Below are 26,497 nucleotides of genomic sequence, written 5' to 3'. Positions count from 1 at the left end.
ACCTTCAGTTTGGTAGTCAGTCTAATACCTCTTCTCCCCCAGATTTTTCTTCAGAACCTCCCAAACACTGAGCTAGCTCTGGCAATGTGTGCATCAACCTCATTGTCAGTGTGTACATCCCTGGAAAGTACACTACTATCTGGGTCAGAATGAAGAGGTTTCAGGGTGATGGGGGACCCCAAAATACCAACAGTCTGGGTCGTGCTCAAATGAATTCGACTCAAGCCTTCTTAAAGCCAAAGAAAACAAAGTTTATTAAAGATTCGCCAAATTGGGTTGCCTCTTAAGGAGCCTAAGCATTTGTAAAGCTTGTATTCACAAGTGGGCCAGATAGAATCCCAGCTAGACAGAGTCTGAGCTGGATAGAATCTGAGCCTCTTTTACCTAGTTTAAAAAAAAAAAATCAATCTGGGAGGGAAAGACCCTATAGATTTCTGGTCAAAACAGAAACAATTGCTATTTGCACTCTGAACCCTTAGGGCCCAAACTGGGACCTAGTGGGACTTGGGCTGGGACCTATTGAGGTGGTGATAAAAGAAGGTGGCCTGAAACTACGGACAACCCTACATTGATATCCTTATGGTGCCAGATGAAAGTAAAGAAAGTCCCCAACATGTGCTCCCATTGGCAAACTCAATAGAAGCAAGTACGTAGGCAAAGTCTGCACAGAATTGGTAAGCCTGAATAGATTTCCAATTCATCCCAGAGGGAATATTTACATTGATGAAATCACAGATCCATTTGAGTGTAAAGTGATATTCCTAATTGAAGTGAGGTCATAATGCACTTGGTCTGAAGGAAGCTACTCATCAATACTGCATGTAAACGGCAGATATGTGATATCCCAAAACACTAGCAAATACATGGAGGGGGGAAGAAATAATCTGGTCTTCTTTTGAAGAAATAAGTTGACAAGAATGTATGTTTACACCAGGTATTGTGTTAAGCTTTGGGGTCCTTGCCCTTAAGGAATTTATATTCTAATGCGGAAGACAACTCACAAATAATGAGATACATACAAGAAGTGTACGGGGATAGAACAGCTTGTAATGGGTAATAGATGGTAGTGATAGATGGAAGGTAATCTGAGAGAGGAAGGCATTAGCTACTAGGAAGACTGGGAAAGGCCTCAGAGATTTTAGCTGAGCCTTGAAGGAAACTAAGGAAACCAAAAAGTGGAGGTGAAAGGGAAAGCATTTTAGGCATGGAGGACATCTAGGGCAAAGCATAAAGTTGGGATATGGAGACTCTTAATCAAGTTGTAGTTTGAGGAAATACAAGTAAACCAGTGCTGTTGGAACATAAAGTGGATGAATGATACACGGGACAGCTAAGTGGTGCCACATTGTCAAACCTGGGTTTGGAATCAGGAAAACTCATTGTCATCAGTTCAAATTTGGCTTCAGAGACTTCTGGTTGGGTGACTCTGGACAAGTCACTTAACCCTGTTTGCCTCAGTTGCTCCTCTATAAATTGAGCTGAAGAGGAAAATGGCAAACCACTCCAGTGTCTTTACCAAGAAAACCCCAAATGGTGTCATGAGTCAGACATGACTGAAACAATTTAATAGAAGCAATATAGCGTCACGATGGATAGAACCTTGAACCTGTGGTCAGGAAGACCTAAATTCTGATCCAGCCTCAGACGCTGTCCAATCTCTGTTTTTCTTACTTGTTTCTTTATTTGTAAAATGGATATAATAGCTCCTACCCTCCAAAGTTGTTGTATGGATAAAGTGAGATAATATTTATAAAGCACTTTGGGTACCTTAAATCACTATATACGTGTTAGTTATCATCATCATCCTCATCACCATCACCATCACCATCATTATTAATGAAGGAGAGTTAAATATAAGAATATTGGAAAGATAGGAAGGGGCCAGGTTATGAAAACATTCTAAGTGCCAAATAGAAGAGTTTTTATCTCATTCTAGAGGCAATAAGTAATAGCCAGTGGGACTCATCGAAAAAGGAGTGAGGTGATAGGGACAGACCTGTGCTTTAGAAAAATCACATTGGCAGGTGTATGAAGGATGGATTGGAGTGGAAAGAGAGCTGAGACAGGGAAACCAATCAGGTCACTATTACAATAGTCCAGGTGAGAAAAGGTGAGGGTATAAATTAGGATAATGGCTTTGCGAGTGGAGAGAATGGGGCATATACAATAAATGTGAAGGTAGTAACCATAAGTTTTGGTTTAGTGAGAGTAAAAAATCAAGAATGGTATACGTTGCCCACTTGTGTGCCAGGGAGAATGGTGGTACTCTTGATTATAATTGAGAAATTAGACATGGAAAAGATTTTGAGGGAAAGAGAATGAGATCTGTTTTTGACTTGATGAGTTTCAGATGTCTGTGGGCCATCCAATTCAGGATAGCCAAAGAGCAGTTGGCCTGTTTTTTGTAATTTTGCAACATTCACTTTTGAATTTTTTTGTGTGCAATTGTTCCTTCCACTTACATTTGAGAGTTGTGGTATATATTGTTTTCTTGACTCTGATTTTGCTTCATGAAACTCCATGCTTCTCTGTATTTACAACATTTATCATATCTCAAAGCAAAGTAATATTCCATTACATTCATACACCACAATTTGTTTAGCCATTCATTTGATGAGCATCTCTTTGGTTTCCAATTCTTTGCTATCACAAAAAGCACTGCTACAAATATTCGGACGTGTGAGTATTCCTTTTCATTGGAGTCCTTCAGGTATAAACGTAGTAATTAGAATCTCTAGTTCAAAGGGTAAATAGGGACATTTTACTCACTTTATTGCATGATTCTAAATTAGTTTTCCAAACTAACTGTAACTGATTCACAGCTCTACCAACGGCGCATTCGAATGCCTATCTTCCCACAACCCCTCCAACACTGATGATTACCATCTTTTGTCATCTTTACCAATTGATGCAACTCTTTTTACATTCATTTCTCCTAATGTTAGTGATTTGGAGCATTCTTTCATATGGCTTTTAATAATTTACAATTCTTCCTTTCTGAACTGTTTGTTCATATTTTTTTGACTATTTATCTATTGGGGATCCTCACACAGTACACCCCATCTCCTCACTGTGCCTTTGCATTGACCATCCCCCATGCCTCAAATGCCTCCTAACCTCTTAGACTCCTTTGCTTCCTTCAACACTCAGCTCAAAAGCCACCTTCTATAAGCTAAACTGATCATCCTTGAAGAAACGATGTGTAGAGATACCTCCTAGAACAACATGAAAAAAATTAAAAAGAAAAAACTATCATGATGCAAAAAAAGCCACCCTCTGTGAGTGTTACCTTGTGCTTTTCTTATCTCCCCACCTTCAGTTGTTAGCTTCTTCTTCTATAAGATTACCTCCCATCTATTTGTCTTGTATATAGCTACTTATATACATGCTTTCGCTACTATTATTTGAATGTGCTGTTTTTGCTTTTTCTTCATGTCTCCTGTGCCCAGCACAGTGCCAGCCACATAGTAAGTACTTAATAAATGCCTGTTGATTGATTTCAGGGCATGCCTTCCCAACCACCATGGCCACAATAGGAAGCAAAAATTGCTACCTTGGAAGGCTCTGAAGACAGGATTCATTTCCTTGAGTAAATATTTGAAATTAGCAAGCAAAGTAGAGTGGCATTCATGTTGTTTGGAGACTTTGGCCAGAGAGCTTAGTGCCCTAGTTTTATTTCAGTAGCTCCGTTTGATAGGAGAAGGTAGCAGTTTGTTCCGCAGTGAGGTAGTCCTTCAGTATCCAAGCTTTGTGTTTCTGGAAATCTAACCTTTAAGTGTCTGAAGAAATGTTTTTAATTTCTTCCCTGGAAACCTTCCATCTACTCATATTAGTATCTGAGTTTCTCAGGCTGTTCCAAAATAAGAGTACCTCTTAATTGCTTGGCACACGTACTCACTGAGGCACCAGGAGTCAGCTCCACCATAATGCCTGGGAGCTAATATAAATACCACTGTCAGTACATAGGTGATTTGTAGCTGTATCCAGCCATCCAGATGTATAGAGAGCCTTTCCTTTAATATTTCTACCATTTTATTTATGGAATTTTTAAAAGGAGAAGTTGGAAATGGAATTTAAAAAGAACCCAGAAAGTAGAGTTATGGGGCCGAGTAGGTGTTGGGGAAAGCATGATGGAATTTTTTATAGGATGTGACAGTATTGTATTTATGTACCCTCATCCCCATTGGCTCTTATCTTTCCCCCTTATCTATCTCCCTGTCTTTCTGTCCCTTTTGTTCTCTAAGAGAGTTCAAATTAAATCTTGATTAACTCATTGACTGGGCATCTTTAAGTTTAAAAATCAGTGTTATATTGTTCTATGGGGTTTGGGGTTTTTTTGGATTGAGTATAATAGGATGGTTTAATGGGACCTGGATGAGAAGGCTTCTGGAAGAGATGCATTTTTAACTGGGTTTTCCTGAGTGAGGAGCAGTACCACCAGAGAAAGGATGGGTTGTTAGTTGACCACTATGAGTAGATGAGTAACAACTGACTAAAGTAGAGAGAGAATGAGAGAACAGTACTTCTAGGCAGAGTAGGGAAAAATGATAGATAAGAGTTCCTTGAAATATTCCAGTGATAGTTTGGTCTACTAGATAGCTGTAAGCCAGTTCAAGGTTTTGAGGATGGGTAGGATTTAGATAGTAATAGAGAAGGGATGATATTTGAGGCTACATGAGCATAGGCAGGAAGGACAGCTAGGTGGTACAGGGCATAGAATGCCAGGCCTGGAGTCAGGAAGACTCATTTTCATGAGTTCAAATACAGCCTCAGACATTTACTGGCTCTGCGACCCTGGGCAAGTCACTGAACCCCGTTTGCCTTAGTTTCTTCATCTGTAAAATGATCTGGAAAAGGAAATTGCAAACCACTCCAGTGTATTTGCCAAGAAAACCCCAAATGGGGTCAAGAAGAGTCAGACTCAACTGAAAAACAACACAACAGCAGAACATTGGCAGGAGTGGGGACGCTGGTGTATTGAACAGTATTGTATTTGGAGTCATGATCCATGTTCACATGTCATAGTGGGACATATACTAGATGTTCTACCATGGGCAAATCATTTAGCAGCTTCGAGCTTCAGTTTTCTCATCTGTAAAATACACTCGTATTTGTACTATCTGTCTCTCAGAGTTACTGTCTGGAAGGCATTCTTTATGGATGACATACTAAATATTTTGAAATGAGAACTGTTTAGGGATTTAATGATGAAGGAAATGATGCCATTTCCTTCTCCAGCTTATTTTACAAATAAGGAAATTGAGGGAAGCAGGGTTAAGTGATTTGCCCAGGATCACATAGCTAGTAAGTGTCTGAGGCCAGACTTGAACTCAGGAGGAGTCTCCCTGACTCTAGGCCCAGCCCTCTATCCTCTGTGCCACTCAGCATTCTCATTCTAATTATGCCATCTACCAAATTCAGTCTACTTTTGTAAACCCATTTCTGAAAGAGATGGACAGTTTTGGGTTTGTTTTTTTTTTTTAGTTCTAAAAAATAGTACCCTCCTTGGGCAGAACAGTTGCCCCATCTTAGTTTCCAGATTAAATGTGCAGGTCCTTCTAGATAGTAAATGAATGTAGAGAGAATTGAGGCAGGAAGAAAAGGAAGGTGACTGGTTGGTTGAGTCAGCCTTTGTTTCTCTTGCTCTATAGGAATTTCTTTTAAGAATAGGCAGGAATTGGAGACTCACCTAATATGGAGGCCCATTTATTTCATCTACTTAGTAGAGTCTTTAAAATTCTTTAATGAGTTTAAATCTGTAAGGGATCCTAGATAGACCCATTGTCCTTAGTTTATACGAATAAGTCCAGAGAACTGTAGGTCATGCAAGAAGTAGGAGGATCTGAGTCTAAATCCCAGTTCTGCTACCGAGGGGCACACTGCATACATTTGGACAAAACATACGTGTGCATACAATGGACAAAACATTTCTCAGTTGTATTTGGGAGCTCCAATGCCTGTCCATTTAATGGCCACAAAGAAAGATTTTTCTTTTACTGTGCAAAAAAGTAGGATTTTGTTCAACTATGGGTTGATGTAGATTGCCACAGAGTTCTCTTCTGGTTCTGAGTGTCTAGGAGTCTACAAAAGCCTTGTCTTAGGTTCCTAAGTTTAAATTTGCAAGGAGCCTTAGTGGTGGTCTACACATATCACAGATGAAGGAACTGAGGCCCAGAAAGATGAAGTGAATTGCCCAAAGTCAACCAGGGTCTTCCAGTGTCAAGTCCAACACTCTTTCTCCTGCACCATTTTTCTTTTGTCCTAAATGTTCAAATGAAAGTAATGAATTCCTATAAAGTGTTATTATTAAAATCTCTTGAGTCAGTGGTGCCCCTTCATTTTCTATCTCATCATGCCCTTTGTAGTGAAAGTTGCCATTTCATGAGGTTATTCAGGAAGTGAAAGAAGAATATGGTGAATTCTGTTACTTCAGCAAGGATTTGGGGCAGATAAATTTAAAGTGACAACCAGGGCGTGGGAGTTAGGAGAAAAAAGGAAGGAAGCAAGTTACTGTGTCTCTTGAAACCAAGAAAAAAAATAGTGCTATTGGAGGGAGCTATATATATATATATATATATATATATATATATATATATATATATATATATATATATATATATATATATATATATATATATATTTCAGATCTGGAGTCAGGGAGACCCCTCTTTGTGAGTTCAAATCTGTCCTCATATACTTACTAGCTGTGTGACTTTGGGCAAGTCACTTAACTCTGTTTGTCTCTATTCCTCATCTGTAAAATGAACTGGAGAACAAAATGTCAAACCACTCCAGAATCTTTGCCAAGAAATACCCAAATGGGGTCAGGAAGAGTAAGACGCAACTGAAATGGCTAAACAACAACAAACTGAGAGAGTAGTAAGAAGAAAGTGGAAATGAATTTAAGTTCAGTGAACTTCATTATTGCCAAGTGTAATTTATTCCATGTTTTCCAGTGTAGACAATGAACTAATTGGGACCACTTGCTTTCTCCTGTCTCTCAGGAGAGAAACAAAAGGGGAGATTTTATGTAAGTGCTATTAAATATTATTTTTAAGCAAATGATATTAAAGTCAGTAGTCCTTGAAGATGGTGCCTGGGGGGAAAATGTTCTTCAATAGTCATTAATGAGTTCCTATTATGCTTATAAAAGCCTGTCAGCCTGAGACACTGAATCAGAGAACATTATTATATTTTTAAAAGAATCTTTAATGATGCCTTTGGTTTAGACACCACAGCCATTTCCAAACTATTTTTTCCCCCTTCTCCCCTCCCTTTCTTAGCAAAGAAAAATAGATAAAACCAAGTGATCTATTGACCACATCTGAAATCATTTATCACTATTCACTGCAAAATATATGGTGTCATCATCTGTTCTCAGATAAAGAAATTGTTCACAACTAATCTCTGCTTAGCTCTTATTTTAGTAATAATCTCCTTTGCATTTTTGTAGTTTTGGTATATTTTGTTTACCTGGTTCTCTCTTCACAAATTCTTGTAAGTCTTCCCATGTATTTCTGAATTCTTTAGTCATCTTTTTTTTTAAAGTACTACCTCATTCTGATATCAAAGTTTGATTGTCTAGTCCCCAACTGATGGGCATCAACTTTGTATATTGTCTTCTATGCAAAGATGATTCCTACACTTTACGTGGAAATAACTCAAAGTCCCTGAACACAAGACATTGTAATACTCAGCATACATTTCAGTTGTCATTGAGAACTAACTTTGTTTCTTCTTTCCCTTTCTTTCTTTCCTTCCTTCCTCTCTTCTTCCCTTCCTTCTTTCTTTCTTTTCTTTCTTTCTCTCCTTTCTTTCTCTTCTTTCCTTCTTTCTCTTCCTTCCTTCCTTCCTTCCTTCCTTCCTTCCTTCCTTCCTTCCTTCCTTCCTTCCTTCCTTCCTTCCTTCCTCCCTTCCTTCCTCCCTTCCTTCCTTCCTTCCTTCCTTCCTTCCTTCCTTCCTTCCTTCCTTCCTTCCTTCCTTCCTTCTTTCTTTCTTCCTCAATCTAAGATCCTTTCCAGCTAGGGCTGTGCTGGTAAATGTTTACCATGTGACTTTCTTTTCAAATAAATGAATGAATGAATATTTAGTTTTCAATATTAATTTCCACAAGATTCCAAATTTTCTCCCCATCTCTCCCCTGCCCCTGCCCCAATATGGCATGCATTCTGATTACCCCTTCTCCAAGTCTGCCCTCCCTTTTATCCTCCCCCCCCCCATTCCCCTTCTCCTTTACTTTCTTGTAGGGCAATATAGATTTCTATACCTCATTGTCTATATATCTTATTTTCCAGTTGCGTGTAAAAACAATTTTTAACATTTGTTTTTAAAACTTTGAGTTCCAAATTCTTTTCTCTTCCCTCCCTACCCACCCTCATTGAGAAGGCAAGCAATTCAGTATAGGTTATACATATGTAGTTATACAAAACACTTTTATAATAGTCATGTTGTGAAAGACTTTACTTCTTCTATCCTATCTCATATAGATAGGGGGAAGCCACTTATTCTATTTTCAACTTTGACCCTGTCCCTTTTCAAAAGTGTTTGCTTCTGACCACCCCTTTCTCCAATCTTTCCTCTCTTATATCATTCCCTCTCCCCCATTTATCCCCTTCCCCCTTACTTTCCTATAGGGTAAGATCGTGAGTGTGTATGTTATTCTCTCCTTAAGCCAAATCCAAAGAGAGTAAGGTTCACTCACTCCTTCTCACCTCCCCCCTCTTCCCTTCCATTGCAAAACCTTTTTCTTGCCTCTTTTATGTGAGAAAATTTACCCCATTTATCTCTACTTTCCTCCTTCGCATATATTCCTCTCTCAACCCTTAATTTTATTTTTTAGATATCATCCCTTCATATTCAACTCACCCTGTGCCCTCAAGGTATCCATCTCTCTTTCTCTCTCTCCCCCACCCCTCCCAACTACCCTAATACTAAACAAGTTTCCATGAGTTACAAATATCATCTTTCCAGGTAGGAATGTAAACAGTTCAACTTTAATAAGTCCCTTATGATTTCTCTTTCCTGTTTACCTTTTCATGCTTCTCTTGATTCTTGTATCTGTATCAAATTTTCTATGGAGCTCTGGTCTTTTTTAGCAAGAATGCTTGAAAGTCTTCTATTTCATTGAAGTTCCACTTTTTCCCCCGAAGTATTATACTCAGTTTTGCTGGGTAGGTGATTCTTGGTTTTAATCCTAGCTCCTCTGTCCTCTAGAATACTATATTCCAAGCCCTTCAATTCTTTAATGTAGAAGCTGCTATATCTTGTGTTATCCTGATTGTATTTCCAAAATACTCAAATTGTTTCTTTCTGGCTATTTACAACATTTTCTTCTTCACCTGGGAACTCTGGAATTTGGCTACAGTATTCCTAGGAGTTTTCCTTTTGGGATCTCTTTCCAGAGGCAATCGGTAGATTCTTTCAATTTCTATTTTACCCTCTGGTTCTAGAATATCAGGATAGTTTTCCTTCATAACAGACTCTTTTTTTTGATCATGGTTTTCAGGTAGTCCAATAATTTTTGTTATCTCTCCTGCATCTATTTTCCATGTCAGTGAATTTTCCAATGAGATATTTCACATTGTCTTCTATTTTTTCATTCTTCAGATTCTGTTCTATAATTTCTTGATTTCTCATAAAGTCATTACCTTTCATTTATTCCATTCTAATTTTCAAGGAAGTATTTTCTTCAGTGAGCTTTTGGACCTCTTTTTCCATGTGGCCAATTCTGCTTTTTAAGGCATTCTTCTCCTCATTACCTTTTTGTATCTCTTTTGCCATTTGGGTTAGTCTAGTTTTAAAGCATTATTTCCTTCACTATTTTTTTGAGTCTCCTTTAGCAAGCTGTTAACTCATTTTTCATGGTTTTCTTACATCACTCTCATTTCTCTTCCCAGTTTTTCCTGCACTTCTCTTGATTTTCAAAATCCTTTTTGAGCTCTTCCATAGCCTGTGACCAATTCATATTTTTCTTGGAGGTTTTTGATGTTTGACTTTATTGTCTTCTTCTGGTTCTATGTTTTGATCTTTGTCACCAAAATAAGATTCTATAGTCTGAGGTTTTTTTTATGCTGTTTGCTCATGCTACCAGCCAAGTACTTGCCTTTCTAACTCTTGGTCAAGGTAAGATTCTGCTTCCAGTGGGGATGGTGGTGGGGATGTCCCAGGCTTCAGGGATTTTGTATCAGCTGCTCGATCCCCCACCTTCTGTGGGCCCAGAGCTCTGGAAGCAGCCTCTGCCCCTGCCTTCTCCTCTTCATCCCCGGGACTGAACTAGATTAGAATGAAGCAACCTTGTGTTACTTATAGTAAACTAAACAATGATCATCATTCCCATATTCTCTCACAGTAGGGATGATATGGTAAATGTTAAAAAGAATCCTAAGATCTTAAAACTGAAAAAGGACTTCTTTTATCTAGCCCAAGGAAATCATTTTATAGATGAGGAAACTGGCATTAGAGAGCATTGAAGGCACTTGCCCACAGCTCTATAGTTTGTTAGTGACAGAGCTGGGGATTTGACCTAAGACTGCAACTCACCATCACTGACCACTGATGTTTTTACTGTTACTACGCTGTACCACATTAATAAATGTTTGTACTTACATGGATGGGATCATAGATTTAGAACTGGAAGGACCCTATTGCCAACCTGATTTTTTTCTGTTACTACTAAGCTTTCCTTCCTTCTTAAGGATCTATGAATGTTAGCTACTCTTCTGGTTGATAGTATTTTTTGCATTTCCATTAATTACATCTGACTTTAGATAGAATATTTTCACATGAAAACATTTGTGTGACCATTTTTCATAAACAGAACTGAAAATAGGACCTTAACCAATGAACAAGACAATCTTTGTTGCTGCATGAACTTTTAGGAGTATAAAAAAAGAATGTTATAGTTGGAGTCAGGAATCTGGGCTTAAATTCTGCTTCAGAAAGAACCTGTATGATCACAGAAAAGTCAACCTCTTAGTGACTCAGTTTCCTCATTCATAAAATGGAGATAATAATATTCATACCACCTACCTTACAAGATTGTTTTGAGGAAGTGTCAACACTACATGAATGCGAGGTATTATTATTAACTTCTTATCAGTTGTGACATATATGTAGCGAAACAACCCAGACAAATAAGTTAAGAAGACTACAGTAGGTGGGCAGAAGGGAAGACGGGAGCAGTAATTTTGGGCAGATAGAATGAAACAGGATACTCTAGCATCACTATGCTGTTGTTAACTTGACCATCTAAGACTTGATCTTTTTGTTTGATGGTATTTTATTCCTTTAAATGCCAAATGTCATCTTCGTTATTGTAGCTGTTAAACACTCTTTTCTTCTCAGTGGAATTAAAGAGGGAAAGTTTTTCATTGTTTTCTTGGCTAATAGAAATGTGGATTTCCTAGAGAGGCAGAAAGGGACTTTTTCACCACTGAGACTGGTAGGACAAGCATTTGAGTGGATCAAGCCAGTTACAAACAAAATGCTCTGAGAAGGTTCAACTGTGAATTCTTTCCTCTTTCCTCCAGTTAAGGACATGGTCACACATGAAAAATAGAGTCTATTTGTCTTTCAGGATCTGAAAGTAGGGGTTGTCTGGGGATTTGTGGGCACCCAATAAATGCTAGTCACTCACATTCAGCTTGTGGTATAATTTTTTAAAAACTGTGCTAATTGTAAACTAAGCTTTCTGGTATCTGTTTACATTGCTTCCCAGCAAGAGGGCCCATCTGAACTTCCTCTAAACTGCAAACTCCCACTGTGAGAAATGAGCATCTTTTTTTATTGAGCAGAGATATGGAAACAGGGGGATGATGTAAGCTGTAAAGAGCTCTAGGGGACCATATCATCTCTCATGAGAACTCACAGTGGGCCACCTGATTTTACTAGCTTCACATAAACTGTCATTAGAAACTGAACCAGTTACCTTCTGAATGGATCTTGGAGAAAATGAGTTCCAAAACCTCTCTTCCTTCCTTCCCTCCCTCCCTCCCTCCCTCCTTCCTTCCTTCCTTCTTTTCTTCCTTCCTTCCTCCCTCCCTCCCTTCTTTCCTTTTTCTTTCTGTCTCATTCTCTCCTCTCTCTCTCTCTTCCTTTCCTTTTCCCTGTTCTCTCCCCCAGTCTTTCTCCCTACTTGGAGCACAGTAAATAGCATTCTAGCATTATAGTGATATCGATATCTTCTGTGGTATTGTAAAAAAAAGAACGCAAGAGCAAAAAAAAATTATTTTTCTCCATAAGGAGTTTATAGAAATGCATATGACAGAAACATATTAAATTAATACAGCTTTTGCAGATAAACTGTGACACTTTAGTGCACAAACCTTCTAGACAAGAATGAGGTAAACTCCTGTGAACACTGTAGTAGGGAACATGGAAGGGGAGAAGTGAGTCTAGGAAATGGAGCCAAGATTTGGTGACAGACAGATTCTAGGTAGCAATGATGAGTGAGAAGTAAAATATGACTCCAAAGTTACATACCTGGGGTTATTGTAATTAATGGTAGTAAAGGTGAAAGGGCCAGTGAAGGAAATTTGTTTTTTGACATATTTAAATGACTACTAAAAATAATAGCCGATATTTTATTAGACTTTAAGGTTTGTTAAACACTTTACAAACATTATCTCATTGGATTTTATAAGCTGTTGAGGTAGAACATGGCCTATGGTCAATGAGAATTTTGGAAACTGGTTAAGAGGTCAAGGTGTCAGATTAATGGAAAGGCCCAAGGATTAGAGCTAGAGACCTGAATTACAATCATAACTCTGCCATTTGCTTGCTGTAGGATCCAAAACAATCCATTTTTTTCTCCCTTTGTAAAAAGAGCAAGCTAGATCTGATTATCTCAAAGGTCCAGTTCTGTGCCCACCCCTTCCCTCTCATGCATGACTCTATTAAAATGTATTCATATTTAAAGGAATGGTAGAATGTGAATTTAATGCTTTATTTTGGTCTGGACCCCAGGGTTTGAAAACTTGCCAAACCAAGTAGATAGGTAATCAGTCTGAACTCTATTTATCCTGGAGAGTTGCCTGGGGGCATTGAGAGGTTTAAATGACTTGCCCAGGAGGTACCTGTACTTGGTGGAGAGAGAGCTTGGCTTCTGTGTGAGAAAATGCTGCACAAAAAGGCTTGACCTGGATAAACTGAATCTTTAAATCAATTAATAAAATTTATTGGCTCTAACTCTGTACCAGGCCCTGTACAGTCCCAACCCTTAAGGAGTTTATAGTTTCATGGGAGAGATAACTTGTAAATAAACATATAAAACTAGCTATATGCAGAATAAATAGGGAATAATTAACAGAGGGAAGGCACTAGAATTAAGAGGGAAAAGAACCATGTTCTAAATTGCTTATAGCAACTCTCTTTGTGGTGGCAGAGAACTGGAAATTGCAGGGGATGCCCAGGATTTGGTATATGAGTGTGATGGAATGCTATAAGAAATGGTGAGCTCAGTGATCTTAGAAAACATGAAATTGCAGGAAATAATGAAGAGCAAAATGAGAAGAACCAAGAGAACACTGTATACAGTAAAAGCAATATTGTTTTAAGAATGACTTTGAGGCAATAAGTTTTGTCTTTTATAAATATCCAAAGGACATATGAAGAAAGAAGCTTTCTGCAAAGAACTGAAAAATAGAAGCATGTATAGAATGGTTTTACATATATATGTATATATATGCATGTGTGTGTATGTATATATATGTATACATATTTGTTATGTCTAATGGTAGTCATGGTGGGAGAGAGAAAAAGGGGAAAAAAGAAAAAAAGAAATTTATACGATGACTTCATTATATCTTTAAAAAGAATAGCAAGTTGTACATAATAGATTTGTAGTTTCATGTGCAGTCATGTTTTTTTTTATTATACTGTGTTATGGAAATGCTTGTTTAATTTCATAAATTAAAAATAAAATAAATTTTTTTAAAAAGAAAAAGAGAGGTGGAATATGACTTCCTATAAAAGATATTCTAAGGAAGTATCCCCAGCAACAACAGTGGCAGGAACTGCCACCCCAATATCTGCAAATTGGCACCAGGCCAACAGCCAGTATGAAGGTGTGATTCAATTGTGAGTTCCTTGAGGACAGGGACTGTCTTTTACCTTTTTGCATCACCTGTCCTTGAGTAAAGTTTGTTGACTTGACAGATCAGTAGTCAGTCAAAACTTATTAAGCAACTCCAGTGTGCCCAGCCCCTGTGCTAAGTGCAGGAAAGCAAATACAAAAAACAAAACAAAAACCCAATCTGTGCCCTCCTGGAACTTACAATCTAATGGGAGAAGACAATATTAAAATGGAAGCTAAACGTGAGGAGAGAGAAGAAGGAGGAAATATACCCATGTGGGATGAAGTCATGATGGAGAAGTCTAAAGAGGTCCAAATGGCCTTGCCTTCCAGTCAGAGGGTCCAATCAGAGGGTTAGAGGGCACTGATGAAGTATGATTCAATCTTATCAAACTGATGAGGCAGGTATAGTCTTGCAAGATAATGAGATTTCCCAGTGATGAATTTCCTGGGGAAGGAAGGCATGGTGAAGATGTCCAAAGAATTCTGAAGAATTTCTAGAAGCCAGAGGAGAAGACTTGGATCTTGTGTCACTGCCTGTTTGTAGGCAATCTCCCTCCTGACATCCCTGAAGAGGAGATAGGAAACTTTGAGAAATATGGAAAGGCAGAAGAGGACAGGTCTTCATACATAAGGACAAAAGCTTTGGGAGCTTGGGAACCTGGACTATAGCACAGATTGTTAAAGTGGAAATGGAAAATGTTTTCCTATGTAGGAAGCAGGTGTGTGTGTATGTGTGTGCATGCGTGTGCGTGTGCGTGTGCTTGCCATAACTCATCCCTGGTAGTTGAGTACCTGCCTCAGTTTGTGTCCAGTGAACTATTGGAGGTTATTTCCTTTATTTGGCAGGGAGAGGGAACTATCATGATTGTGAAGGATTGAGGGCCTTTAGGGAAAAGCATTGTGGAATTCTCAGGGAAGTCAGCTTCTTGGAAAGCTTTGGACAGATGCAGTGAATGGTCCTTCCCTCTAACCTCATTTCCTAAGCCTAATGACCAGCCAGATGATGAAGTTCTCTCACGGAAGTTGGTCTTCAAGAACTAAGTTTCTCAAGGAACAAGAACGTCCACCTTTATTTGTACAACCTTACTCTTTTGAGTCTAAGTATGCCATGCACTGGAAGTCTCTGGTTGAGGTGAGAAGCAGTGGCCAGACAAGTAGACTGAAACATCAAGAAAACCAGGGAGAAGCAGGAGATGGAGACTGCACACCTTGGGTACCAGATCATGCAGATGAGACCTCAGAGGAGTCGCAAGAGATGGAGTTGGTGCAGAAACCCAGCAAACTGAGGTCAAGCAGAGAAGGAGCACAGACTTGTGAGGAAAAGATGAAGGGACACCAGAAAGAAATGGTACAGGCAGCAGGATGGCTTCCAACCAAACTTTCTTCTTTGAAGGAGCATCAAGTCACATGGGCCAGATGGGTTCAGGAGGCATTATGCATCTTTACAATGTGTGAATGTGCCAGCTCATGCCTCAAAGGATCCAGGGACTGGTCCAATAATGCCAGATGGAACCACAGGAGGGACTCCATCATTCAGTGGCCACTTTGGCCACTGTGGTGCAATGGAAGGTCTTGGGTTAAAGGGTGGAAACTGCCCAAATTTAGCTGAGGAACTTCTGGGTGCAATTTTGGCTAGTTACAGTGTTGAGTTTCTCCAGACTCTTCAGAAAAGGACCCTTTTTGGCAGCTCGGTGGTGTCTGAAGTCAAGAAGACCTGAATTCAAATCCAGCCTCAGACACTTACTAACTGTGACCTTGGACGAGTCACTTAATTTCGATCAGCCTCAGTTTCCTCAATTTTAACATGGGGATGATAAGAGCACCTACCTCCAAGGGTTGTTGTGACTATGAAATAAAATAATGTTTGTAAAGTACTGAGGACAACATCTGGCACATAGTAGGTGCTTAAACATTTATTCCCTTCTCTTTCTCTTCTCCCTCCCCTTGAACTAGCAATGATTCAACCCTAGAAGGGATACTGAGGGCTCTATTCCTCCTTCTTGTCAGGCCACCATATTTACACTACTCTAGATAGGAATTTTACTAAGGGCAGAGAGGAGTTAGGGAGGGGCATTTAGGGAACCAGGTCTATGTGGTATCTTCCTAAAATTTCAATATGAAGGTTATACAGAGGCTGGAAGGAGGTCATGCCACAAGCAGACCCAGCTGTATTCCTGTTCCCCTTGGCCAGAAGTGGAGTTTGAAGTGAAGTTTTACAGTTTGAATTCAATCAAAGGACCACCCTTGAGGACCTCAAGGGCCACATATGGCCTTGAGGCCCCAAGTTCCCCACCCCTGCCCTTGACCATCCACCTTTACCCCTCACTGGTCTGTCAGCAACTTAGACACAATCTTAAGCCTCTCTCTCTCTCTCTCTGGTTAGTACCCAGATAGGTCCATGAAGTTCTAGCAACAATACTTTTTCTCTTCCGAATCCCATGAAAAGTAGGTATTGCTCTTTGCTTTTAGGTTTTCATTATCTATTTATGTATTTTTTGAACTTCTGTGTTTTTTGGATAGTGGAGGGGAGGGTAGCCCAGAATGAAGGAGTTTTCCCTCCTTATTGGAGGTGTCATGGGGTTAGGGTTCACATCCTTTCTTGTTATTCCAAGTACAAGCTTGGGGACGGGCAGGGGTGGGGGCACTTTGTGTCGATGCTTTATCGATTCCTGTAGCTCTTAACCTTGCTTGTTTTCCTGAAGCTAGACTGTACAGTCTTCCCTAATGGGTGCAATCTTTGACCCTCTCACAGTCTGGAGTTTGATAAATGGGGACATTATTATTAAGAAAACTGGATTTTAAGCATTAAAAAAAGTGACTTTGCTCTAGGGTCACACACAATGTGTGTGAGAAATAGGACTTGAAACCAGCTGATTCTGACTCTGAGGCTGACTCATATATACTGCCTGGTGTTACCATCTTATTTACTTATTTCTAATGTATTTATTTATTTTCAGTGTTCTACGATCACTACCATATAACTTAGGTTTTTTTTCCCTCCCTTCTTCTCCTTCTCCCCCCTGCCAAGATGACATACAATTTGATGTAGGTTCTACACATACATTCCTATTAAATACATTTTCACCGTAATCATGTTGTATAGAAGAATTAAAATGAAGGAGAGAAATCAAACAACAAACCACAACATAATACAAAAGAAAATGATTGCTACATTCTGCAATTGGATTCCATAGTTCTTTTTCTGGATGTGGAAGGCATTTTGCTTAAAAGACCATTGGGAATTTTTTAAGTCCTTGCATTACAATGAAGTTCTAAGTCTACCCAAAAAAATCCTCGCACACTGTGGTTGTTGCTATGCACAGAGTTCTCCTGGTTCTGTTCCTTTTGCTCAGCATCAGATTGTATAAGTTTCTCCAGGCCTCTATGAAGTCTTCCTGTTTATCATTTCTTATAGCACAATAGCATTCCAGTACATTGATATATCATAATTTATTCAACCATTCCCCAATTGATGGGCATCTCCTTGATTTCCAGTTTTGGGCCACCACAAAAAGTGCTGCTATAAATATTTTTTTACATGTGGGACCCTTACCCATTTTTGTGATCTCTTGGTGATACAGTCCTAGAAGCAATATTGCTGGGTCAAAGAGTATGCACATTTTTGTAACTCTTTGGGCATCTTTCCAAACCGCTCTCCAGAATGCTTGGATCAGCTCACAGCTCCACCACCAATGAATTAGTGTTCCAACTCTCCCACATCTTCTCCAACATTTATCATCTTCTTGTTTTGTCATGTTAGCCAATCTGATAGGTGTGATGTGGTATCTCAGAGTTGTTTTGATTTGCATGTCTCTAATCAACAGTGATTTCAAGCATTTTTTTCATCTAACTATAGATATCTTTAATTTCTTCCTTTGAAAACTGCCTGTTCATATCCTTTGACCATTTATCAGTTGGGGATTGTCGTTTTATTTTAAAAAAAAAATTCAGCTCAAATGGTACTGCTTACATTTGCCTATTGCCAGTTGCCCTCCTCCCTTTGACCACCAAATTTTTTTGAATACAATTTGTATTTCACTTTATACATAAGTATTGTTCCTTCCCTCTTTCCCCTTCCCCCTTAAAGCTAATGCTCCTTGAAGATATTTCTATAACCTAATGTTATGCCTGGCATATAGTAGGTGCTTAAATACTTGTTGAATTGAATGAAATGTAAAATTATTTAGCAAAAAGCAGTTCTGTCATGTGTAAAATTGGACCTATGTATAGAGTGGGTCTTTTTGTTTTGGTTTGGTTTGGTTTTTTTTCCCCCTGACAATTGGGCTTAAGTGATTTAGAGAGTTGTCCAGGGTCACGTAGCTAGTAATTGTCTAGTGTCTGAGGTCAGATTTGAACTCTGGTTCTTTTTCCACTGTGCTACCTAGCTGTCCCTAGAATGTTTTTTGAAAAATTAATTTAGAGCAGGAAGGGGCTTCATAGGCCATCTCGTACAACCTGCTTATTTTAGGGATGAGGAAATCAAACACCACTCTTCTCCACCCCACCACCAGCTCCCTTGAATTAACATTATGTGACAGGAGTAATCATTTGAGGCAGCATTTGAACTCAGGTCTTCTGATTCTACTCTGTTAAGCATCAGGCATCTTCTGAATGGAAGTTGTTGCATGGTATAATGTTTTTTACTTTTGGTCTCTGATGAGAGATACAGAATCCCGAATCTTTATTTGGAAGTACTCTTCTAAGTTAGAGGCAAAGAGCTGACCTTTTCTCATAAACTCTTTTGTCATACTCTGAGTCTAATGAACAAAAGCTCTATCTTTCACCTGTCCAGATCTCCCTCTGAGTTTGAAATTGCAATACAGATTGAAAATTCTTTATGCCAACCAGATAAGTGAGCAACTGACACCACCTGGGAAATTCAGAAGCTTTTCACCCAGGAAGTCTTCCTGCTCCAGGTGTCTATTTTATAGCTTTTTAAAAGCCCTTAGTTTAAGGTCTCTTTATTTTCACTATTATTAAGCATTCTTTTTGAAGACTGACAGAATCTTTTCTCATGAAAGATCAGCAAGGATGCTATCTCCCTCTAGACTGAAGTCCTTGGAAGATGTAGTATTTCCCAGGTAATCAGCTGTGATAGAATATATTTTTCCTTCTGACACCTCCCCTCCCCCCCAAAAACTCACCAAAAACAACCCATTTAAAAATCTTTTAACACTTAAAGAGGAAGATCTGTAAATTACTGTAAATTTTAATAATAATTTTACCCACCTATTAGTTATTTGTTTTGTGAGTCAAAATACTAATGTGTGATCAGCTTATCAAATGTGTATATTTATAATTATTCAGTTTGGTATTACATTGAAATAAAGTATCTAAAAACTAAGGAACCACATTTTCCTGTCTTGGTCTGTCTCTTCTATATTGAGTATTTTCCAGGATTTTAAAATAGATTTACATGTAGATAGGGAAACAGGGTAATGGTGAAGATGATGAATCTAGTTTTACCATTGGAAGTGGCACTATTTCCTTTCCTTTCCTTTGAAGTATCTTTCATTTTTCCCCCTTTCAAACTTCTAAAATAATTTATATACCTGTCAAACCATGGAATTATCTCTTTCTCCCCTCATTCAAACAGTTCCTCTGATTGCCCACTCCCTCCATGAAGACTTCCTGGATTGATTGCAGGATGGCTGTAACCTGAGTCTTCCCCTTGTAGTATGAATACTCACTCCTTACATTAAAAATGCTCTCCACCAATCAGTCAGTCTATAAATAATCCTTAAATACTTCCTAGATCCATTTACTTTAATATGGTGAAAATAGAAAAGAATACAACCATGACTCATTTATCTGGCATTATCAGAGCATCCATATAAGTATATTTCCAGGTTAATTGAAGTTTTCCCCATTCATGAAAAAAACTTTATTTAAAAAAAATAGTCATTTTATGGAAAAGAAGATTCAAAATCTCACTGAAGAAAATAGTTCTTTAAAAATTAGAATGGAGCAGATAGAAGGGAATGACTTTATGAGAAACCAAGAAATTACAAAACAAAACCAAAAGAATGAAAAAATAGAAGACAATGTGAAATATCTCATTGGAAAAACAACTGACCTGGAAAATAGATCCAGGAGAGACAATTTAAAAATTATGGGACTACCTGAAAGCCATGATCAAAAGAAGAGCTTAGACATAATCTTTCATGAAATTATCAAGGAAAAACTGCCCTGATATTCTAGAACCAGAGGGCAAAATAAATATTGAAAGAATCCACCAATCACCTCCTGAAAGAGATCCAGAAAGAGAAACTCCTAGGAATATTGTAACCAAATTCCGGAGTTCGCAAGTCAAGAAGAAAGTATTGCAAGCAGCTAGAAAGAAACAAGTCAAGTATTGTAGAAATACAATCAGGATAACATAACGTCTAGCAGCTTCTACATTTAGGGATTGAAGGGCTTGGAATGTGATATTCCAGAAGTCAAAGGAACGAGGATTAAAACCAAGAATAACCTACCCAGCAAAACCGAGTATAATACTTCAGGAGAAGAATGGTCATTCAATGAAATAGAGGACTTTCAAGCATCTTGATGAAAAGGCCAGAGCTGAATAGAAAATTTGACTTTCAAACACAAGAATCAAGAGAAGCATGAAAAGGTAAACAGGAAAGAGACATCATAAGGGACTTACTAAAGTTGAACTGTTTACATTCCTACGTGGAAAGATAATATTTATAACTCTTGGAACTTTTCTCAGTATTTGGGTAGTTGGAGGGCTCATACATACATACATACACATATGTGTATATACACACACACAGAGGGCACAGGGGAGTTGAATAGGAAGGGATAATATCTGAAAAAATAAAACTAAGGTGTAAGAAAGGAATATATTGGGAGGAGAAAGGGAGAAATAGAATGGGGCAAATTATCTCTCACAAAAGAGGCAAGGAAAAGCTTTTCCAATGGAGGGGAAAAGGGGGAAGGTGAGAAGGAAAAAGTGAAGCTTACTCTTTATCACATTTGGCTCAAGGAAGGAATAACAGGCACACTCAATTTGGTATGAAAATCTATCTTACACTACAGGAAAGTAGGGGAGAGGGGGATAAGTGGCGTGGGGACATGATAGAAGGGAGGGCAAATGGGAGGAGGAAGTAATAAGAAGTAATCACTTTAGGGGAGGGACCAGGTCTAAAGAGAGTAAAGAATAAATAGGGGGGCAGGATAGGATGAAGAGAAATATAGTTAGTCTTTCACAATATGACTATTATGGAAGTCTTTTGCAAAACTACACATATATAGTCTATATTGAATTGCTTACCTTCACAGTGGGGATGTATGGGGAAGGGAGAGAAGCTGAAACTCAAAGTTTAAGGAATGAATGTTGAGAATTGTTTTTGCTTTCAACTGAGAAATAAGAAATACAGGTAATGGGGTATAGAAATCTATCTTGCCCTACAAGAAAAGAGAGAAGATGGGGATAAGGAAAGGGAGGGGTCTGATAGAAGAGAGGGCACATTGAGAGAAGGGGCAATCAGAATGCAGTGTTATGGGGTGGGAGGAGGGGAGAGATGGGGAGAAAATTTGGAACTCAAAATCTTGTGGAAATGAATGTTGAACACTAAAAATAAATAAAGAAAAAATTATAGTCATTTTAGATGGCAGTGTTTCAGAAACACTTTAGACACCTCTCTGCCTTCTTTATGAATATTGATCTCCATAAAAATTCATTATTGCTCTATAGTAGACAATTGGTTCTGCTTCTGCTATGGAACTTGACCATGTTCTTCCCCCTTGTCCAGTTGTTGTCATGTTGTGGTAACTGCTTCTACCGTCTACACTCTCCTCATGTCCAAATACTGTCTCTGCTTTGTTGCTTTGGAGGGCTGAATTCAGATAAACAATCCTGTAAACAGTAGGAATTTAAGTATGAGTTACAAAGGCTTTTTTATAAGGATTTTGTAAGAATTATTTGAGTGCCCAAAGACCTCTTTCACCTAGTTTGAATTTTGAAACTTTGTTCTGGAATGTTGATGTTATTGCCCAAAATTTTCCTTCAAATGAGTAGAGTATTTATTCTATTAAAGTATAAAAATCTTGTCTTTGCTCTGGTGGAAAGTGACAATGATAATTATGTCCTCTGCATCACCCTGTAGAATACCTAGTTATACATACTATTGGTGCTATAAGAATTTAGGAAAAAGGAGGCTTCCCTTTGGCCTGGAGAAGCTGAGAAAGGCTTTGGGGGAAAGATGGGTTTAGAAAATTGGTATCTGTAGAGACCTGGGGTGGGGAATCTGCAGTCTTGAGGACACCTGTGGATTTCTAAGTCCTCAAATGCTGCCTTTTGACTGAGTCCAAGTTTTATGGAACAAATCCTTTTATTAAGGGGATTTGTTCTGTGAAGTTTGGATTCAATCAAAGGGTCACATTTGAGGAGCTAGAGGATCATGTATGGCCTCACAGTTGCAGGTTCCCTACCCCTGGTAGACAGTTCAATCCAATGAATATGAATCCATTGTTATTTGGTGATTACTGTGTGCCAGACATGGAGGGAAACATGTATGGAGATAAGTAAATGCAAATTAATTTTGAAATTGAGGGGCTAATAATGGCAAGAATTAGAAATGGCCTCTAGAGGGTAATGGCACTTGGTCTTATATAATCAAATTTTAAAGTTAAAGGGAACTTAGATATCTTTTAGTCCCATTCTATCTTCTTATATTCATGGGAACTGAGGACCATACAGCCCTCTAGCCTTGGTGATTGTAGATCCAAGTGACCTGGATGGTATGACTTTAGATATAAACACACATACACACACACACACACACACACACACACACACACACACATTTTTGACCTAGATTTGTTATTTCATTTATATGAAGGACTCCTAGCATGGAAACTGTTTGCATGGTGCCAATGCACAACTCATATCTAATAAATAATCTTAAAGATTGATTTGGGGACCCTGAGAGGTTAGGTGACCCAGGTCTTCTATTTGTTAGACCCCAGTGCCTCTCAGAGAGATATGTGTTTTATGTGCCTCTACGTAGTAACATACATACAGATTATCTTTTGGATTAATGATTTTGCTCTGTTGCAAAGAAATGAAATGGGAGGGGAGGATAATGTATTATTAGTATATTATGATAAAGCTATTTAGATATATCTGTCATATCTTTTTGTAGCCCAGATTAGAAATTGAATTTAAAATGTAGATTCCAGATTTTAAAAGTTGATTCTTAAATTTCTAATGGTTGCTGTCTACCTGTTGCATTGCCAAATAGTTTTAAAACCAATTTGACTGAATGCTGCCACGTTATAATAACCTATTATCAGCATTTAATGGTGTGTGTGTGTGTGTGTGTGTGTGTGTGTGTGTGTGTGTGTGTGTGTGTTTCAATTGGAGAAATGTCTGAGGTAAATATCAGGGAATGGAGAATTGTTCAACCCATTCTCAGCATAGGAAAACTCACTCTGGTTATGTAGCTGTGAATGTGATAAATGAGTTGTATGTATTCCATATTCCTCAAGTTATCTCTTACATGGCTGATAAAAAAAAAAAAAGACAGAAGGCAATATAGAATTTGCCTCTTCAGTTATTTTGGTAAAAAACTTCCACTTAGAACTCATGCCCACCCCCTCTCCCTCCATAATATATTGGTAAAAGGAGCAGGGAATTTTATGTAGTGTCATTCTTGCTCAGTTCCTATGTTTAACTTGTTTTCAACGTCTGAAAGCAGATTTTCCATTCTTCTCCGTGATTTGAAGTTCTTTCTCCTATTTTTCTTTCTATGTGGCTCTTTTTCTACAAGAAAGCCTCCATCCAGTTCACCCGCTAGGTTTAATGAAGATTTCTTTTGTCCATCCTAGGCACCTGAAAGAGATTGGGCCATACCAGCGTTTTAGTGTGGGCATGGGAAGCCAGGAAATCGCACTGAAGCATTTTTTCTATTATTGTAAACTCTTTATTCCCCTTCTTGTCATTACAAACACCATTATTACACAGGTGGTTTTTATAGAGAGATTTCCTTCAGTTTTTTGATCTGAAACCATGTTTATTAGCTAGTTCTTTAGGATTTTGGGAATGAGATACTGCTAAGTTTTCCTAGTCCAGCATGCCATTTGATTATTTCTTGATTGTCAAATCACTATTATTAATAAAGAAAGTAGGTTCTTCAATGAGACCCTGTAGGATGGGTACAATCAGGGCTATACTTGAAGATACTTAGTAGCTATGTGGTCACAGCAAATTATTTAACCACTCTGAATGTTGTCTGCTTCAAGTTGCACTTGGTAAATGTAGAGTACTCTCTACTGTATAAATGTAAACTATACTACAACTTCCTTTATTATTACTGATACTAATCATCATTGTTTGAATGCATTCTACTGGTGGGCATCATTATTGAGAGCTAGAAAGGGCTAGGATCTTTTTTCAAAGTTTCATTTTCCTTCATCTTCACACCTACTCTGTACCATTTCTCCCAGTTATTATACTTGATTCATTTTTCTTTTATAATCAGCTATTGATTATTTAGGCCAGTTTCTGGATTCTTCAGGTTCGCAATTTTTTTTCTCTCCTACTGTCCATAAATTGGTAACTTAATTGGGAATTTAAATAATTTTGATTTCTCTGCTAAGGAGTATTTAGACTGGAGAAGACAGAATAAAGTTGGCTAACAGTAATTTGAAAGCCAAGATAAAGTAGGGATATAGTGAGAGAGTATTTAATTGCCTGTGAATTCCAGGTCACCAAGTTCAGATGAACTTCATTCCAGGATACTGAAAAAATGGGCTTTCTGAGTCACTCTCTGGAAGACTGAAGAGAACAGAAGGACCAAAAGTTGACCTGATTTTCAAAAAAGGAAAAAAAGAGTGGAATCTGTAAAGTACAGACCAGTGAGCTCAACTTGGATTTTTAGAGTCAATTTATATTTTAGCAAAGTATTTGAAGAAGTCTCTCTACTGCTGGAACAAAATATGGTGAGACATCTGCTCCACAAGTATACATTGATACAATGGAAAGAGCATTGCATTTGTAGTTAAAGAATCTGAATTTAAAACCTTTCTCTGTCATTGTATGACCTTGGACAAGAGACTTAACCTTTTTTGGTCTCAGTTTTCTCCCTTGTAAAATGGGGCAGGGCGCAGGTGGGTTAATTTTGAGGGTTCTTCAGGTTCTAAAGTTATACGCATCCTGTCATGTTTAGGTTGTTCTGTCGTCGTTCAGTTGATTCAGAACCAGTTGAATTATCAGACTAAAAGAGTAGGATCATATGTAATAGGACCTTACAAGTCACCCAGTGCAACCTTTCATTTTTAGAGAGAATCCCTATTAAAATCCTTCTAGGGCTGCTAAAATGTTAAATGATGATCATTTATTTCCCAGAATCGTTAGTTTAGTGGACACTAACACAGAGATTCTTGTGTCCTCTGGGTTTAAATTTCTCCCTGATTCTGGAAGAATGTGAGTAGAAGGAGCATTTGGAATATTTCCATGTAAATATATGGGAGTATTAATAATAATTGATCTTGAAGCATCCTGGAATTTAGAAAGGAAGACAGGGCATCCTTTTAATGCATGTGGTATTTCTTTCTCTGCTTTTCTAAATGGGACAATGGAAAGAGCACTGGGCTTGAAATGAGCAAACTTCGGGGAAGCTCGGTGGCACAGTGGATAAAGTACTGGCTTTGGAGTCAGGCTGACCTGAGTTCAAATACAGTCACAGAAACTTACTAGCTGTGTGACCCTGGGCAAGTCACCTAACCCTGTTTGCCCTCCTCCCCCTGCCCCCCCCCCAAAAAAAGAAGGAAAATAAATTGGTGACTTTAGGTTCAAACCCAGGCTCTGCCATTGCCTACTTTTGTGACATTGGATGTATCTTTTCACATCTGTGAGCCTTAGTTACTTCATCTGTAAGATGAGATGCATTAGATGGCTTCTTGGCTCTAAACAGATGACTCTAAGGCTTTGAGGGGGCAATGAGAACTGTCAGTGCATCGCTACACAGAATAGGGATTCTCCTTGTTCTTGGCCACAGAAGGCGAGATCTAGGAACAGTGGGGTAGAAACTGAAGTCAGTTGCTCAACACATATTTATTGTCTTGATTACCTGGCATTATGTTGAATGCTTGGCAGAGGGGAGTATTTGGACTTGGTTCCCAGAAAAAAAGCTTACTATCAATTAGAGTTATGAGAAAGGAGTATAGGCTGCTTCAAGAGTTAGTGGGTTTTTCTGTCTTTGAAGATTTTCTCAGCCAAAGACTGGATAACTACTTGTTGAATATGTTATTGATCGGAATGGATGATCCTCCTGATGTCTCTCAGTTTTGAGATTCAGCAACCCCTCTACGTATTACCTAATAAGTGGCCATCTAGATTTTGCTTGAAGACTTCATATGGGGGAAATTCCTGTCATTGTTTAATTACCCTTCACCAAACATTAAGCAAGGAGA

At 38.4% G+C, this 26,497-nt stretch overlaps 1 protein-coding gene and 1 pseudogene across 4 annotated transcripts in view; both read left to right on the top strand.

The window, feature by feature from the left end:
- Nucleotides 1–26,497, top strand: part of NEDD4L (NEDD4 like E3 ubiquitin protein ligase) — a 461,142-nt gene that overhangs the window by 154,909 nt on the left and 279,736 nt on the right. The gene's annotated exons all lie outside the window — the stretch shown is intronic.
- On the top strand, nucleotides 14,495–15,360 carry LOC140498780 (non-POU domain-containing octamer-binding protein pseudogene; annotated as a pseudogene).

The sequence above is a fragment of the Notamacropus eugenii genome, chromosome 4 (genome assembly GCF_028372415.1).
Source record: "Notamacropus eugenii isolate mMacEug1 chromosome 4, mMacEug1.pri_v2, whole genome shotgun sequence".
Classification (NCBI taxonomy): Eukaryota; Metazoa; Chordata; class Mammalia; order Diprotodontia; family Macropodidae; genus Notamacropus; species Notamacropus eugenii.
Note: the sequence above shows the minus strand (reverse complement) of the source record. Positions and strands in the feature narration are given on the sequence as shown.